At 47.0% G+C, this 16878-nt stretch overlaps 5 non-coding genes across 5 annotated transcripts; all 5 read left to right on the top strand.

Moving 5' to 3' along the window:
- The first annotated feature begins 69 nt into the window (after positions 1-69).
- Positions 70-141, top strand: TRNAG-UCC (transfer RNA glycine (anticodon UCC)). Its single transcript has one exon. It is a non-coding gene; the product is annotated as a tRNA-Gly (tRNA).
- Positions 142-1673: 1532 nt separating this feature from the next.
- TRNAG-UCC (transfer RNA glycine (anticodon UCC)) lies at positions 1674-1745 on the top strand. The gene has a single exon. It is a non-coding gene; the product is annotated as a tRNA-Gly (tRNA).
- Positions 1746-3253: 1508 nt separating this feature from the next.
- Positions 3254-3325, top strand: TRNAG-UCC (transfer RNA glycine (anticodon UCC)). The gene has a single exon. It is a non-coding gene; the product is annotated as a tRNA-Gly (tRNA).
- Positions 3326-12844: 9519 nt separating this feature from the next.
- Positions 12845-12916, top strand: TRNAG-UCC (transfer RNA glycine (anticodon UCC)). Its single transcript has one exon. It is a non-coding gene; the product is annotated as a tRNA-Gly (tRNA).
- Positions 12917-14438: 1522 nt separating this feature from the next.
- Positions 14439-14510, top strand: TRNAG-UCC (transfer RNA glycine (anticodon UCC)). Its single transcript has one exon. It is a non-coding gene; the product is annotated as a tRNA-Gly (tRNA).
- The last annotated feature ends 2368 nt before the right edge of the window (positions 14511-16878 follow it).

Below are 16878 nucleotides of genomic sequence, written 5' to 3'. Positions count from 1 at the left end.
ACTGGTGCAATATAGTCATTGAACTCAGGGTTGTGATGTCTAGAGTTTAAAAAAAACATATGCCACGGAGCGTTGGTGGTATAGTGGTGAGCATAGCTGCCTTCCAAGCAGTTGACCCGGGTTCGATTCCCGGCCAACGCAGTGCTAATATTTATACATTAAGCAAGCTGTAGCTATTCTAACGCAATATGTTAAAAAAAAGAGAAATATCTTGACCAGATTACTCAGCTATTAGATAAATAATAAACAAAGACATAGGCAGGCATCCCAAAAGCCCCGTCTGCGACTTTCTATGTCCTGAAATTTTTATATTTTACAAACAGCAGTCACCACTCACAACTGCTGGTAATAAATGGGCTGCAGGGGGGCAGGCAATGAAACGGCTAAGCCCTTCTGCCCGACCAGCCTTTAGAACTGCAGCATCTCTGCAGTAAAAAGTGTTTCAGGTCAATATCTCTCCCCTGGAAAAAATGTGCGAGACCCACCACCGATAAATGTGGCAAAAGTCCCCAACATTTTCTGCATATTTGTGCTCTTACCTGAAAGCAGCGCCACCTTGTAGTCATCGCAGGCAACTGCAGCATACAACCAAATTTATCCGAGAGCAAGGTGAAAGAAACCCAAGGGAACAGCCCCTGTCTGCAGCAGGAAGGTTGGCTGCTTCGAATGGACAGAACTTCCAGTCCTAAGTCCACTCACGTCCTGAACGCTCCCAAACGCTCATACCGGGCAAGCCCTCACTGGGTGCACCTCTGGCTCCCAGGTAAGGCCAAAACCTGAGCATGGTAGCGCAGGATCACAGAGAAGGAGCGGGTGGGGGTGCTTCTGTCTTGACAAAGGCGTGACATGGCTAGTGACTGAGAGGGCCTTGACTTTCCCCTATGACTGACTGTGAGAGGGGAAGGCGAAGATTTTCTGCACCCAGCATGCCTTGTGACATTCTTAGGCAAATGAGGTGAGAGCCCTGCCAGAATAGCTCCAGCGATCCCATGCCACTCCTCTGAAGGCTCCTGATCTGCATAACCACAGCATTTTGAGCAGGAAGCAGAGTGGTGCAGCGGGAGCGTGCTGGGCCCATAACCCAGAGGTCGATGGATCGAAACCATCCTCTGCTAGCATGGATTGATTTTTTTTCTTGTGAGGACCACTCTCTCGTTTCCACGCTGCCAGAGCGGAAAACAGCAGGCTTGTGCCAGCTTTTTGTGGGAAGAGACTGCTCAACTATCGGTCTCTGCTCAAAGTCAAGGAGACAGATGGTCAGAGAATCAACCCTACACTTCAAAGGAAATGATGCACAGTTATGACCATTAACGAAAGATGGGACCCTCGCACTTCTTTCTGAGGCTGCTTGGAACGTTATTATTCCCTTTTTTTGTCCTGCTATTATCAATCTCCTGTGAATTTCGTGGAGCTGTTTTCTTTCTCTACCCTGCTGTTTTTCCCTTGCTGCCAATATATGCTTATTTCAATGATTTGAACTGCTGCTTTCCCTTTCTCCTTTTCTGCGCAGCTTTTGCATTGGTTTCAATCTCCAGTTCCTTAGCAGTTGCAAGAACTTTTTTCCTGATTTTCATGTTGGTCTGTAAACCAAAAATACCTCTGATACTGGTGCAATATAGTCATTGAACTCAGGGTTGTGATGTCTAGAGTTTAAAAAAAACATATGCCACGGAGCGTTGGTGGTATAGTGGTGAGCATAGCTGCCTTCCAAGCAGTTGACCCGGGTTCGATTCCCGGCCAACGCAGTGCTAATATTTATACATTAAGCAAGCTGTAGCTATTCTAACGCAATATGTTAAAAAAAAGAGAAATATCTTGACCAGATTACTCAGCTATTAGATAAATAATAAACAAAGACATAGGCAGGCATCCCAAAAACCCCGTCTGCGACTTTCTATGTCCTGAAATTTTTATATTTTACAAACAGCAGTCACCACTCACAACTGCTGGTAATAAATGGGCTGCAGGGGGGCAGGCAATGAAACGGCTAAGCCCTTCTGCCCGACCAGCCTTTACCTCAGCATCTCTGCAGTAAAAAGTGTTTCAGGTCAATATCTCTCCCCTGGAAAAAATGTGCGAGACCCACCACCGATAAATGTGGCAAAAGTCCCCAACATTTTCTGCATATTTGTGCTCTTACCTGAAAGCAGCGCCACCTTGTAGTCATCGCAGGCAACTGCAGCATACAACCAAATTTATCCGAGAGCAAGGTGAAAGAAACCCAAGGGAACAGCCCCTGTCTGCAGCAGGAAGGTTGGCTGCTTCGAATGGACAGAACTTCCAGTCCTAAGTCCACTCACGTCCCGAACGCTCGCCCTCACCGGGTGCACCTCTGGCTCCCAGGTAAGGCCAAAACCTGAGCATGGTAGCGCAGGATCACAGAGAAGGAGCGGGTGGGGGTGCTTCTGTCTTGACAAAGGCGTGACATGGCTAGTGACTGAGAGGGCCTTGACTTTCCCCTATGACTGACTGTGAGAGGGGAAGGCGAAGATTTTCTGCACCCAGCATGCCTTGTGACATTCTTAGGCAAATGAGGTGAGAGCCCTGCCAGAATAGCTCCAGCGATCCCATGCCACTCCTCTGAAGGCTCCTGATCTGCATAACCACAGCATTTTGAGCAGGAAGCAGAGTGGCGCAGCGGAAGCGTGCTGGGCCCATAACCCAGAGGTCGAAGGATCGAAACCATCCTCTGCTAGCATGGATTGATTTTTTTTCTTGTGAGGACCACTCTCTCGTTTCCACGCTGCCAGAGCGGAAAACAGCAGGCTTGTGCCAGCTTTTTGTGGGAAGAGACTGCTCAACTATCGGTCTCTGCTCAAAGTCAGGGAGACAGATGGTCAGAGAATCAACCCTACACTTCAAAGGAAATGATGCACAGTTATGACCATTAACGAAAGATGGGACCCTCGCACTTCTTTCTGAGGCTGCTTGGAACGTTATTATTCCCTTTTTTTGTCCTGTTATTATCAATCTCCTGTGAATTTCGTGGAGCTGTTTTCTTTCTCTCCCCTGCTGTTTTTCCCTTGCTGCCAATATATGCTTATTTCAATGATTTGAACTGCTGCTTTCCCTTTCTCCTTTTCTGCGCAGCTTTTGCATTGGTTTCAATCTCCAGTTCCTTAGCAGTTGCAAGAACTTTTTTCCTGATTTTCATGTTGGTCTGTAAACCAAAAATACCTCTGATACTGGTGCAATATAGTCATTGAACTCAGGGTTGTGATGTCTAGAGTTAAAAAAAAACCTATGGCATGGAGCGTTGGTGGTATAGTGGTGAGCATAGCTGCCTTCCAAGCAGTTGACCCGGGTTCGATTCCCGGCCAACGCAGTGCTAATATTTATACATTAAGCAAGCTGTAGCTATTCTAACGCAATATGTTAAAAAAAAAGAGAAATATCTTGACCAGATTACTCAGCTATTAGATAAATAATAAACAAAGACATAGGCAGGCATCCCAAAAGCCCCGTCTGCGACTTTCTATGTCCTGAAATTTTTATATTTTACAAACAGCAGTCACCACTCACAACTGCTGGTAATAAATGGGCTGCAGGGGGGCAGGCAATGAAACGGCTAAGCCCTTCTGCCCGACCAGCCTTTAGAACTGCAGCATCTCTGCAGTAAAAAGTGTTTCAGGTCAATATCTCTCCCCTGGAAAAAATGTGCGAGACCCACCACCGATAAATGTGGCAAAAGTCCCCAACATTTTCTGCATATTTGTGCTCTTACCTGAAAGCAGCGCCACCTTGTAGTCATCGCAGGCAACTGCAGCATACAACCAAATTTATCCGAGAGCAAGGTGAAAGAAACCCAAGGGAACAGCCCCTGTCTGCAGCAGGAAGGTTGGCTGCTTTGAATGGACAGAACTTCCAGTCCTAAGTCCACTCACGTCCCGAACGCTCCCAAACGCTCATACCGGGCAAGCCCTCACCTTGTGCACCTCTGGCTCCCAGGAAAGGCCAAAACCTGAGCATGGTAGCGCAGGATCACAGAGAAGGAGCGGGTGGGGGTGCTTCTGTCTTGACAAAGGCGTGACATGGCTAGTGACTGAGAGGGCCTTGACTTTCCCCTATGACTGACTGTGAGAGGGGAAGGCGAAGATTTTCTGCACCCAGCATGCCTTGTGACATTCTTAGGCAAATGAGGTGAGAGCCCTGCCAGAATAGCTCCAGCGATCCCATGCCACTCCTCTGAAGGCTCCTGATCTGCATAACCACAGCATTTTGAACAAGAAGCAGAGTGGCGCAGCGGAAGCGTGCTGGGCCCATAACCCAGAGGTCAATGGATCGAAACCATCCTCTGCTAGCATGGATTGTTTTTTTTTCTTGTGAGGACCACTCTCTCGTTTCCACGCTGCCAGAGCGGAAAACAGCAGGCTTGTGCCAGCTTTTTGTGGGAAGAGACTGCTCAACTATCGGTCTCTGCTCAAAGTCAGGGAGACAGATGGTCAGAGAATCAACCCTACACTTCAAAGGAAATGATGCACAGTTATGACCATTAAAGAAAGATGGGACCCTCGCACTTCTTTCTGAGCCTGCTTGGAACGTTATTATTCCCTTTTTTTGTCCTGCTATTATCAATCTCCTGTGAATTTCGTGGAGCTGTTTTCTTTCTCTACCCTGCTGTTTTTCCCTTGCTGCCAATATATGCTTATTTCAATGATTTGAACTGCTGCTTTCCCTTTCTCCTTTTCTGCGCAGCTTTTGCATTGGTTTCAATCTCCAGTTCCTTAGCAGTTGCAAGAACTTTTTTCCTGATTTTCATGTTGGTCTGTAAACCAAAAATACCTCTGATACTGGTGCAATATAGTCATTGAACTCAGGGTTGTGATGTCTAGAGTTTAAAAAAACATATGCCATGGAGAGTTGGTGGTATAGTGGTGAGCATAGCTGCCTTCCAAGCAGTTGACCCGGGTTTGATTCCCGGCCAACGCAGTGCTAATATTTATACATTAAGCAAGCTGTAGCTATTCTAACGCAATATGTTAAAAAAAAGAGAAATATCTTGACCAGATTACTCAGCTATTAGATAAATAATAAACAAAGACATAGGCAGGCATCCCAAAAGCCCCGTCTGCGACTTTCTATGTCCTGAATTTTTTTAAATATTTTACAAACAGCAGTCACCACTCACAACTGCTGGTAATAAATGGGCTGCAGGGGGGCAGGCAATGAAACGGCTAAGCCCTTCTGCCCGACCAGCCTTTAGAACTGCAGCATCTCTGCAGTAAAAAGTGTTTCAGGTCAATATCTCTCCACTGGAAAAAATGTGCGAGACCCACCACCGATAAATGTGGCAAAAGTCCCCAACATTTTATGCATATTTGTGCTCTTACCTGAAAGCAGCGCCACCTTGTAGTCATCGCAGGCAACTGCAGCATACAACCAAATTTATCCGAGAGCAAGGTGAAAGAAACCCAAGGGGACAGCCCCTGTCTGCAGCAGGAAGGTTGGCTGCTTCGAATGGACAGAACTTCCAGTCCTAAGTCCACTCACGTCCCGAACGCTCCCAAACACTCAAGCCCTCACCTGGTGCACCTCTGGCTCCCAGGTAAGGCCAAAACCTGAGCACGGTAGCGCAGGATCACAGAGAAGGAGCGGGTGGGGGTGCTTCTGTCTTGACAAAGGCGTGACATGGCTAGTGACTGAGAGGGCCTTGACTTTCCCCTATGACTGACTGTGAGAGGGGAAGGCGAAGATTTTCTGCACCCAGCATGCCTTGTGACATTCTTAGGCAAATGAGGTGAGAGCCCTGCAAGAATAGCTCCAGCGATCCCATGCCACTCCTCTGAAGGCTCCTGATCTGCATAACCACAGCATTTTGAGCAGGAAGCAGAGTGGCGCAGCGGAAGCGTGCTGGGCCCATAACCCAGAGGTCGATGGATCGAAACCATCCTCTGCTAGCATGGATTGATTTTTTTTCTTGTGAGGACCACTCTCTCGTTTCCACGCTGCCAGAGCGGAAAACAGCAGGCTTGTGCCAGCTTTTTGTGGGAAGAGACTGCTCAACTATCGGTCTCTGCTCAAAGTCAGGGAGACAGATGGTCAGAGAATCAACCCTACACTTCAAAGGAAATGATGCACAGTTATGACCATTAACGAAAGATGGGACCCTCGCACTTCTTTCTGAGGCTGCTTGGAACGTTATTATTCCCTTTTTTTGTCCTGTTATTATCAATCTCCTGTGAATTTCGTGGAGCTGTTTTCTTTCTCTACCCTGCTGTTTTTCCCTTGCTGCCAATATATGCTTATTTCAATGATTTGAACTGCTGCTTTCCCTTTCTCCTTTTCTGCGCAGCTTTTGCATTGGTTTCAATCTCCAGTTCCTTAGCAGTTGCAAGAACTTTTTTCCTGATTTTCATGTTGGTCTGTAAACCAAAAATACCTCTGATACTGGTGCAATATAGTCATTGAACTCAGGGTTGTGATGTCTAGAGTTTAAAAAAAACATATGGCATGGATCGTTGGTGGTATAGTGGTGAGCATAGCTGCCTTCCAAGCAGTTGACCCGGGTTCGATTCCCGGCCAACGCAGTGCTAATATATATACATTAAGCAAGCTGTAGCTATTCTAACGCAATATGTTAAAAAAAAGAGAAATATCTTGACCAGATTACTCAGCTATTAGATAAATAATAAACAAAGACATAGGCAGGCATCCCAAAAGCCCAGTCTGCGACTTTCTATGTCCTGAAATTTTTATATTTTACAAACAGCAGTCACCACTCACAACTGCTGGTAATATATGGGCTGCAGGGGGGCAGGCAATGAAACGGCTAAGCCCTTCTGCCCAACCAGCCTTTAGAACTGCAGCATCTCTGCAGTAAAAAGTGTTTCAGGTCAATATCTCTCCCCTGGAAAAAATGTGCGAGACCCACCACCGATAAATGTGGCAAAAGTCCCCAACATTTTCTGCATATTTGTGCTCTTACCTGAAAGCAGCGCCACCTTGTAGTCATCGCAGGCAACTGCAGCATACAACCAAATTTATCCGAAAGCAAGGTGAAAGAAACCCAAGGGAACAGCCCCTGTCTGCAGCAGGAAGGTTGGCTGCTTCGAATGGACAGAACTTCCAGTCCTAAGTCCACTCACATCCCGAACGCTCCCAAACGCTCATACCGGGCAAGCCCTCACCGGGTGCACCTCTGGCTCCCAGGTAAGTCCAAAACCTGAGCATGGTAGCGCAGGATCACAGAGAAGGAGCGGGTGGGGGTGCTTCTGTCTTGACAAAGGCGTGACATGGCTAGTGACTGAGAGGGCCTTGACTTTCCCCTATGACTGACTGTGAGAGGGGAAGGCGAAGATTTTCTGCACCCAGCATGCCTTGTGACATTCTTAGGCAAATGAGGTGAGAGCCCTGCCAGAATAGCTCCAGCGATCCCATGCCACTCCTCTGAAGGCTCCTGATCTGCATAACCACAGCATTTTGAACAGGAAGCAGAGTGGCGCAGCGGAAGCGTGCTGGGCCCGTAACCCAGAGGTCGATGGATCGAAACCATCCTCTACTAGCATGGATTGATTTTTTTTCTTGTGAGGACCACTCTCTCGTTTCCACGCTGCCAGAGCGGAAAACAGCAGGCTTGTGCCAGCTTTTTGTGGGAAGAGACTGCTCAACTATCGGTCTCTGCTCAAAGTCAGGGAGACAGATGGTCAGAGAATCAACCCTACACTTCAAAGGAAATGATGCACGGTTATGACCATTAAAGAAAGATGGGACCCTCGCACTTCTTTCTGAGCCTGCTTGGAACGTTATTATTCCCTTTTTTTGTCCTGCTATTATCAATCTCCTGTGAATTTCGTGGAGCTGTTTTCTTTCTCTACCCTGCTGTATTTCCCTTGCTGCCAAAATATGCTTATTTCAATGATTTGAACTGCTGCTTTCCCTTTCTCCTTTTCTGCGCAGCTTTTGCATTGGTTTCAATCTCCAGTTCCTTAGCAGTTGCAAGAACTTTTTTCCTGATTTTCATGTTGGTCTGTAAACCAAAAATACCTCTGATACTGGTGCAATATAGTCATTGAACTCAGGGTTGTGATGTCTAGAGTTTAAAAAAAACATATGCCACGGAGCGTTGGTGGTATAGTGGTGAGCATAGCTGCCTTCCAAGCAGTTGACCCGGGTTTGATTCCCGGTCAACGCAGTGCTAATATTTATACATTAAGCAAGCTGTAGCTATTCTAACGCAATATGTTAAAAAAAAGATAAATATCTTGACCAGATTACTCAGCTATTAGATAAATAATAAACAAAGACATAGGCAGGCATCCCAAAAGCTCAGTCTGCGACTTTCTATGTCCTGAAATTTTTATATTTTACAAACAGCAGTCACCACTCACAACTGCTGGTAATAAATGGGCTGCAGGGGGGCAGGCAATGAAACGGCTAAGCCCTTCTGCCCGACCAGCCTTTAGAACTGCAGCATCTCTGCAGTAAAAAGTGTTTCAGGTCAATATCTCTCCCCTGGAAAAAATGTGCGAGACCCACCACCGATAAATGTGGCAAAAGTCCCCAACATTTTATGCATATTTGTGCTCTTACCTGAAAGCAGCGCCACCTTGTAGTCATCGCAGGCAACTGCAGCATACAACCAAATTTATCCGAGAGCAAGGTGAAAGAAACCCAAGGGAACAGCCCCTGTCTGCAACAGGAAGGTTGGCTGCTTCGAATGGACAGAACTTCCAGTCCTAAGTCCACTCACGTCCCGAACGCTCATACCGGGCAAGCCCTCACCGGGTGCACCTCTGGCTCCCAGGTAAGGCCAAAACCTGAGCATGGTAGCGCAGGATCACAGAGAAGGAGCGGGTGGGGGTGCTTCTGTCTTGACAAAGGCGTGACATGGCTAGTGACTGAGAGGGCCTTGACTTTCCCCTATGACTGACTGTGAGAGGGGAAGGCGAAGATTTTCTGCACCCAGCATGCCTTGTGACATTCTTAGGCAAATGAGGTGAGAGCCCTGCCAGAATAGCTCCAGCGATCCCATGCCACTCCTCTGAAGGCTCCTGATCTGCATAACCACAGCATTTTGAACAGGAAGCAGAGTGGCGCAGCGGAAGCGTGCTGGGCCCATAACCCAGAGGTCGATGGATGGAAACCATCCTCTGCTAGCATGGATTGATTTTTTTTCTTGTGAGGACCACTCTCTCGTTTCCACGCTGCCAGAGCGGAAAACAGCAGGCTTTTGCCAGCTTTTTGTGGGAAGAGACTGCTCAACTATCGGTCTCTGCTCAAAGTCAGGGAGACAGATGGTCAGAGAATCAACCCTACACTTCAAAGGAAATGATGCACAGTTATGACCATTAAAGAAAGATGGGACCCTCGCACTTCTTTCTGAGCCTGCTTGGAACGTTATTATTCCCTTTTTTTGTCCTGCTATTATCAATCTCCTGTGAATTTCGTGGAGCTGTTTTCTTTCTCTACCCTGCTGTTTTTCCCTTGCTGCCAATATATGCTTATTTCAATGATTTGAACTGCTACTTTCCCTTTCTCCTTTTCTGCGCAGCTTTTGCATTGGTTTCAATCTCCAGTTCCTTAGCAGTTGCAAGAACTTTTTTCCTGATTTTCATGTTGGTCTGTAAACCAAAAATACCTCTGATACTGGTGCAATATAGTCATTGAACTCAGGGTTGTGATGTCTAGAGTTTAAAAAAAACATATTCCACGGAGCGTTGGTGGTATAGTGGTGAGCATAGCTGCCTTCCAGGCAGTTGACCCGGGTTCGATTCCTGGCGAACGCAGTGCTAATATTTATACATTAAGCAAGCTGTAGCTATTCTAACGCAATATGTTAAAAAAAAGAGAAATATCTTGACCAGATTACTCAGCTATTAGATAAATAATAAACAAAGACATAGGCAGGCATCCCAAAAGCCCCGTCTGCGACTTTCTATGTCCTGAAATTTTTATATTTTACAAACAGCAGTCACCACTCACAACTGCTGGTAATAAATGGGCTGCAGGGGGGCAGGCAATGAAACGGCTAAGCCCTTCTGCCCGACCAACCTTTAGAACTGCAGCATCTCTGCAGTAAAAAGTGTTTCAGGTCAATATCTCTCCCCTGGAAAAAATGTGCGAGACCCACCACTGATAAATGTGGCAAAAGTCCCCAACATTTTCTGCATATTTGTGCTCTTACCTGAAAGCAGCGCCACCTTGTAGTCATCGCAGGCAACTGCAGCATACAACCAAATTTATCCGAGAGCAAGGTGAAAGAAACCCAAGGGAACAGCCCCTGTCTGCAGCAGGAAGGTTGGCTGCTTCGAATGGACAGAACTTCCAGTCCTAAGTCCACTCACGTCCCGAGCGCTCATACCGGGCAAGCCCTCACCGGGTGCACCTCTGGCTCCCAGGTAAGGCCAAAACCTGAGCATGGTAGCGCAGGATCACAGAGAAGGAGCGGGTGGGGGTGCTTCTGTCTTGACAAAGGCGTGACATGGCTAGTGACTGAGAGGGCCTTGACTTTCCCCTATGACTGACTGTGAGAGGGGAAGGCGAAGATTTTCTGCACCCAGCATGCCTTGTGACATTCTTAGGCAAATGAGGTGAGAGCCCTGCCAGAATAGCTCCAGCGATCCCATGCCACTCCTCTGAAGGCTCCTGATCTGCATAACCACAGCATTTTGAACAGGAAGCAGAGTGGCGCAGCGGAAGCGTGCTGGGCCCATAACCCACAGGTCGATGGATCGAAACCATCCTCTGCTAGCATGGATTGTTTTTTTTTCTTGTGAGGACCACTCTCTCGTTGCCACGCTGCCAGAGCGGAAAACAGCAGGCTTGTGCCAGCTTTTTGTGGGAAGAGACTGCTCAACTATCGGTCTCTGCTCAAAGTCAGGGAGACAGATGGTCAGAGAATCAACCCTACACTTCAAAGGAAATGATGCACAGTTATGACCATTAAAGAAAGATGGGACCCTCGCACTTCTTTCTGAGCCTGCTTGGAACGTTATTATTCCCTTTTTTTGTCCTGCTATTATCAATCTCCTGTGAATTTCGTGGAGCTGTTTTCTTTCTCTACCCTGCTGTTTTTCCCTTGCTGCCAATATATGCTTATTTCAATGATTTGAACTGCTGCTTTCCCTTTCTCCTTTTCTGCGCAGCTTTTGCATTGGTTTCAATCTCCAGTTCCTTAGCAGTTGCAAGAACTTTTTTCCTGATTTTCATGTTGGTCTGTAAACCAAAAATACCTCTGATACTGGTGCAATATAGTCATTGAACTCAGGGTTGTGATGTCTAGAGTTTAAAAAAACATATGCCATGGAGCGTTGGTGGTATAGTGGTGAGCATAGCTGCCTTCCAAGCAGTTGACCCGGGTTTGATTCCCGGCCAACGCAGTGCTAATATTTATACATTAAGCAAGCTGTAGCTATTGTAACGCAATATGTTAAAAAAAAGAGAAATATCTTGACCAGATTACTCAGCTATTAGATAAATAATAAACAAAGACATAGGCAGGCATCCCAAAAGCCCCGTCTGCGACTTTCTATGTCCTGAATTTTTTTTAATATTTTACAAACAGCAGTCACCACTCACAACTGCTGGTAATAAATGGGCTGCAGGGGGGCAGGCAATGAAACGGCTAAGCCCTTCTGCCCGACCAGCCTTTAGAACTGCAGCATCTCTGCAGTAAAAAGTGTTTCAGGTCAATATCTCTCCCCTGGAAAAAATGTGCGAGACCCACCACCGATAAATGTGGCAAAAGTCCCCAACATTTTATGCATATTTGTGCTCTTACCTGAAAGCAGCGCCACCTTGTAGTCATCGCAGGCAACTGCAGCATACAACCAAATTTATCCGAGAGCAAGGTGAAAGAAACCCAAGGGGACAGCCCCTGTCTGCAGCAGGAAGGTTGGCTGCTTCGAATGGACAGAACTTCCAGTCCTAAGTCCACTCACGTCCCGAACGCTCCCAAACACTCAAGCCCTCACCTGGTGCACCTCTGGCTCCCAGGTAAGGCCAAAACCTGAGCATGGTAGCGCAGGATCACAGAGAATGAGCGGGTGGGGGTGCTTCTGTCTTGACAAAGGCGTGACATGGCTAGTGACTGAGAGGGCCTTGACTTTCCCGTATGACTGACTGTGAGAGGGGAAGGCGAAGATTTTCTGCACCCAGCATGCCTTGTGACATTCTTAGGCAAATGAGGTGAGAGCCCTGCCAGAATAGCTCCAGCGATCCCATGCCACTCCTCTGAAGGCTCCTGATCTGCATAACCACAGCATTTTGAGCAGGAAGCAGAGTGGCGCAGCGGAAGCGTGCTGGGCCCATAACCCAGCGGTCGAAGGATCGAAACCATCCTCTGCTAGCATGGATTGATTTTTTTTCTTGTGAGGACCACTCTCTCGTTTCCACGCTGCCAGAGCGGAAAACAGCAGGCTTGTGCCAGCTTTTTGTGGGAAGAGACTGCTCAACTATCGGTCTCTGCTCAAAGTCAGGGAGACAGATGGTCAGAGAATCAACCCTACACTTCAAAGGAAATTATGCACAGTTATGACCATTAACGAAAGATGGGACCCTCGCACTTCTTTCTGAGGCTGCTTGGAACGTTATTATTCCCTTTTTTTGTCCTGCTATTATCAATCTCCTGTGAATTTCGTGGAGCTGTTTTCTTTCTCTACCCTGCTGTTTTTCCCTTGCTGCCAATATATGCTTATTTCAATGATTTGAACTGCTGCTTTCCCTTTCTCCTTTTCTGCGCAGCTTTTGCATTGGTTTCAATCTCCAGTTCCTTAGCAGTTGCAAGAACTTTTTTCCTGATTTTCATGTTGGTCTGTAAACCAAAAATACCTCTGATACTGGTGCAATATAGCCATTGAACTCAGGGTTGTGATGTCTAGAGTTTAAAAAAACCATATGCCACGGAGCGTTGGTGGTATAGTGGTGAGCATAGCTGCCTTCCAAGCAGTTGACCCGGGTTCGATTCCCGGCCAACGCAGTGCTAATATTTATACATTAAGCAAGCTGTAGCTATTCTAACGCAATATGTTAAAAAAAAGATAAATATCTTGACCAGATTACTCAGCTATTAGATAAATAATAAACAAAGACATAGGCAGGCATCCCAAAAGCCCCGTCTGCGACTTTCTATGTCCTGAAATTTTTATATTTTACAAACAGCAGTCACCACTCACAACTGCTGGTAATAAATGGGCTGCAGGGGGGCAGGCAATGAAACGGCTAAGCCCTTCTGCCCGACCAGCCTTTAGAACTGCAGCATCTCTGCAGTAAAAAGTGTTTCAGGTCAATATCTCTCCCCTGGAAAAAATGTGCGAGACCCACCACCGATAAATGTGGCAAAAGTCCCCAACATTTTCTGCATATTTGTGCTCTTACCTGAAAGCAGCGCCACCTTGTAGTCATCGCAGGCAACTGCAGCATACAACCAAATTTATCCGAGAGCAAGGTGAAAGAAACCCAAGGGAACAGCCCCTGTCTGCAGCAGGAAGGTTGGCTGCTTCGAATGGACAGAACTTCCAGTCCTAAGTCCACTCACGTCCCGAACGCTCATACCGGGCAAGCCCTCACCGGGTGCACCTCTGGCTCCCAGGTAAGGCCAAAACCTGAGCATGGTAGCGCAGGATCACAGAGAAGGAGCGGGTGGGGGTGCTTCTGTCTTGACAAAGGCGTGACTTGGCTAGTGACTGAGAGGGCCTTGACTTTCCCCTATGACTGACTGTGAGAGGGGAAGGCGAAGATTTTCTGCACCCAGCATGCCTTGTGACATTCTTAGGCAAATGAGGTGAGAGCCCTGCCAGAATAGCTCCAGCGATCCCATGCCACTCCTCTGAAGGCTCCTGATCTGCATAACCACAGCATTTTGAACAGGAAGCAGAGTGGCGCAGTGGAAGCGTGCTGGGCCCATAACCCAGAGGTCGATGGATTGAAACCATCCTCTGCTAGCATGGATTGATTTTTTTTCTTGTGAGGACCACTCTCTCGTTTCCACGCTGCCAGAGCGGAAAACAGCAGGCTTGTGCCAGCTTTTTGTGGGAAGAGACTGCTCAACTATCGGTCTCTGCTCAAAGTCAGGGAGACAGATGGTCAGAGAATCAACCCTACACTTCAAAGGAAATGATGCACGGTTATGACCATTAAAGAAAGATGGGACCCTCGCACTTCTTTCTGAGCCTGCTTGGAACGTTATTATTCCCTTTTTTTGTCCTGCTATTATCAATCTCCTGTGAATTTCGTGGAGCTGTTTTCTTTCTCTACCCTGCTGTTTTTCCCTTGCTGCCAATATATGCTTATTTCAATGATTTGAACTGCTGCTTTCCCTTTCTCCTTTTCTGCGCAGCTTTTGCATTGGTTTCAATCTACAGTTCCTTAGCAGTTGCAAGAACTTTTTTCCTGATTTTCATGTTGGTCTGTAAACCAAAAATACCTCTGATACTGGTGCAATATAGTCATTGAACTCAGGGTTGTGATGTCTAGAGTTTAAAAAAAACATATGCCACGGTGCGTTGGTGGTATAGTGGTGAGCATAGCTGCCTTCCAAGCAGTTGACCCGGGTTCGATTCCCGGCCAACGCAGTGCTAATATTTATACATTAAGCAAGCTGTAGCTATTCTAACGCAATATGTTAAAAAAAAGATAAATATCTTGACCAGATTACTCAGCTATTAGATAAATAATAAACAACGACATAGGCAGGCATCCCAAAAGCCCCGTCTGCGACTTTCTATGTCCTGAAATTTTTATATTTTACAAACAGCAGTCACCACTCACAACTGCTGGTAATAAATGGGCTGCAGGGGGGCAGGCAATGAAACGGCTAAGCCCTTCTGCCCGACCAGCCTTTAGAACTGCAGCATCTCTGCAGTAAAAAGTGTTTCAGGTCAATATCTCTCCCCTGGAAAAAATGTGCGAGACCCACCACCGATAAATGTGGCAAAAGTCCCCAACATTTTCTGCATATTTGTGCTCTTACCTGAAAGCAGCGCCACCTTGTAGTCATCGCAGGCAACTGCAGCATACAACCAAATTTATTTGAGAGCAAGGTGAAAGAAACCCAAGGGAACAGCCCCTGTCTGCAGCAGGAAGGTTGGCGGCTTCGAATGGACAGAACTTCCAGTCCTAAGTCCACTCACGTCCCGAACGCTCATACCGGGCAAGCCCTCACCTGGTGCACCTCTGGCTCCCAGGTAAGGCCAAAACCTGAGCATGGTAGCGCAGGATCACAGAGAAGGAGCGGGTGGGGGTGCTTCTGTCTTGACAAAGGCGTGACATGGCTAGTGACTGAGAGGGCCTTGACTTTCCCCTATGACTGATTGTGAGAGGGGAAGGCGAAGATTTTCTGCACCCAGCATGCCTTGTGACATTCTTAGGCAAATGAGGTGAGAGCCCTGCCAGAATAGCTCCAGCGATCCCATGCCACTCCTCTGAAGGCTCCTGATCTGCATAACCACAGCATTTTGAACAGGAAGCAGAGTGGCGCAGCGGAAGCGTGCTGAGCCCATAACCCAGAGGTCGATGGATCGAAACCATCCTCTGCTAGCATTGATTGATTTTTTTTCTTGTGAGGACCACTCTCTCGTTTCCACGCTGCCAGAGCGGAAAACAGCAGGCTTGTGCCAGCTTTTTGTGGGAAGAGACTGCTCAACTATCGGTCTCTGCTCAAAGTCAGGGAGACAGATGGTCAGAGAATCAACCCTACACTTCAAAGGAAATGATGCACAGTTATGACCATTAAAGAAAGATGGGACCCTCGCACTTCTTTCTGAGCCTGCTTGGAACGTTATTATTCCCTTTTTTTGTCCTGCTATTATCAATCTCCTGTGAATTTCGTGGAGCTGTTTTCTTTCTCTACCCTGCTGTTTTTCCCTTGCTGCCAATATATGCTTATTTCAATGATTTGAACTGCTGCTTTCCCTTTCTCCTTTTCTGCGCAGCTTTTGCATTGGTTTCAATCTCCAGTTCCTTAGCAGTTGCAAGAACTTTTTTCCTGATTTTCATGTTGGTCTGTCAACCAAAAATACCTCTGATACTGGTGCAATATAGTCATTGAACTCAGGGTTGTGATGTCTAGAGTTTTAAAAAAACATATGCCACGGAGCGTTGGTGGTATAGTGGTGAGCATAGCTGCCTTCCAAGCAGTTGACCCGGGTTCGATTCCCGACCAACGCAGTGCTAATATTTATACATTAAGCAAGCTGTAGCTATTCTAACGCAATATGTTAAAAAAAAGATAAATATCTTGACCAGATTACTCAGCTATTAGATAAATAATAAACAAAGACATAGGCAGGCATCCCAAAAGCTCAGTCTGCGACTTTCTATGTCCTGAAATTTTTATATTTTACAAACAGCAGTCACAACTCACAACTGCTGGTAATAAATGGGCTGCAGGGGGGCAGGCAATGAAACGGCTAAGCCCTTCTGCCCGACCAGCCTTTACCTCAGCATCTCTGCAGTAAAAAGTGTTTCAGGTCAATATCTCTCCCCTGGAAAAAATGTGCGAGACCCACCACCGATAAATGTGGCAAAAGTCCCCAACATTTTCTGCATATTTGTGCTCTTACCTGAAAGCAGCGCCACCTTGTAGTCATCGCAGGCAACTGCAGCATACAACCAAATTTATCCGAGAGCAAGGTGAAAGAAACCCAAGGGAACAGCCCCTGTCTGCAGCAGGAAGGTTGGCTGCTTCGAATGAACAGAACTTCCAGTCCTAAGTCCACTCACGTCCCGAACGCTCATACCGGGCAAGCCCTCACCGGTTGCACCTCTGGCTCCCAGGTAAGGCCAAAACCTGAGCATGGTAGCGCAGGATCACAGAGAAGGAGCAGGTGGGGGTGCTTCTGTCTTGACAAAGGCGTGACATGGCTAGTGACTGAGAGGGCCTTGACTTTCCCCTATGACTGACTGTGAGAGGGGAAGGCGAAGATTTTCTGCACCCAGCAT

Source organism: Pleurodeles waltl, unplaced genomic scaffold (assembly GCF_031143425.1).
Source record: "Pleurodeles waltl isolate 20211129_DDA unplaced genomic scaffold, aPleWal1.hap1.20221129 scaffold_69, whole genome shotgun sequence".
In the NCBI taxonomy this organism is placed as follows: domain Eukaryota; kingdom Metazoa; phylum Chordata; class Amphibia; order Caudata; family Salamandridae; genus Pleurodeles; species Pleurodeles waltl.
This window is presented reverse-complemented; position numbering and strand designations above follow the sequence as displayed.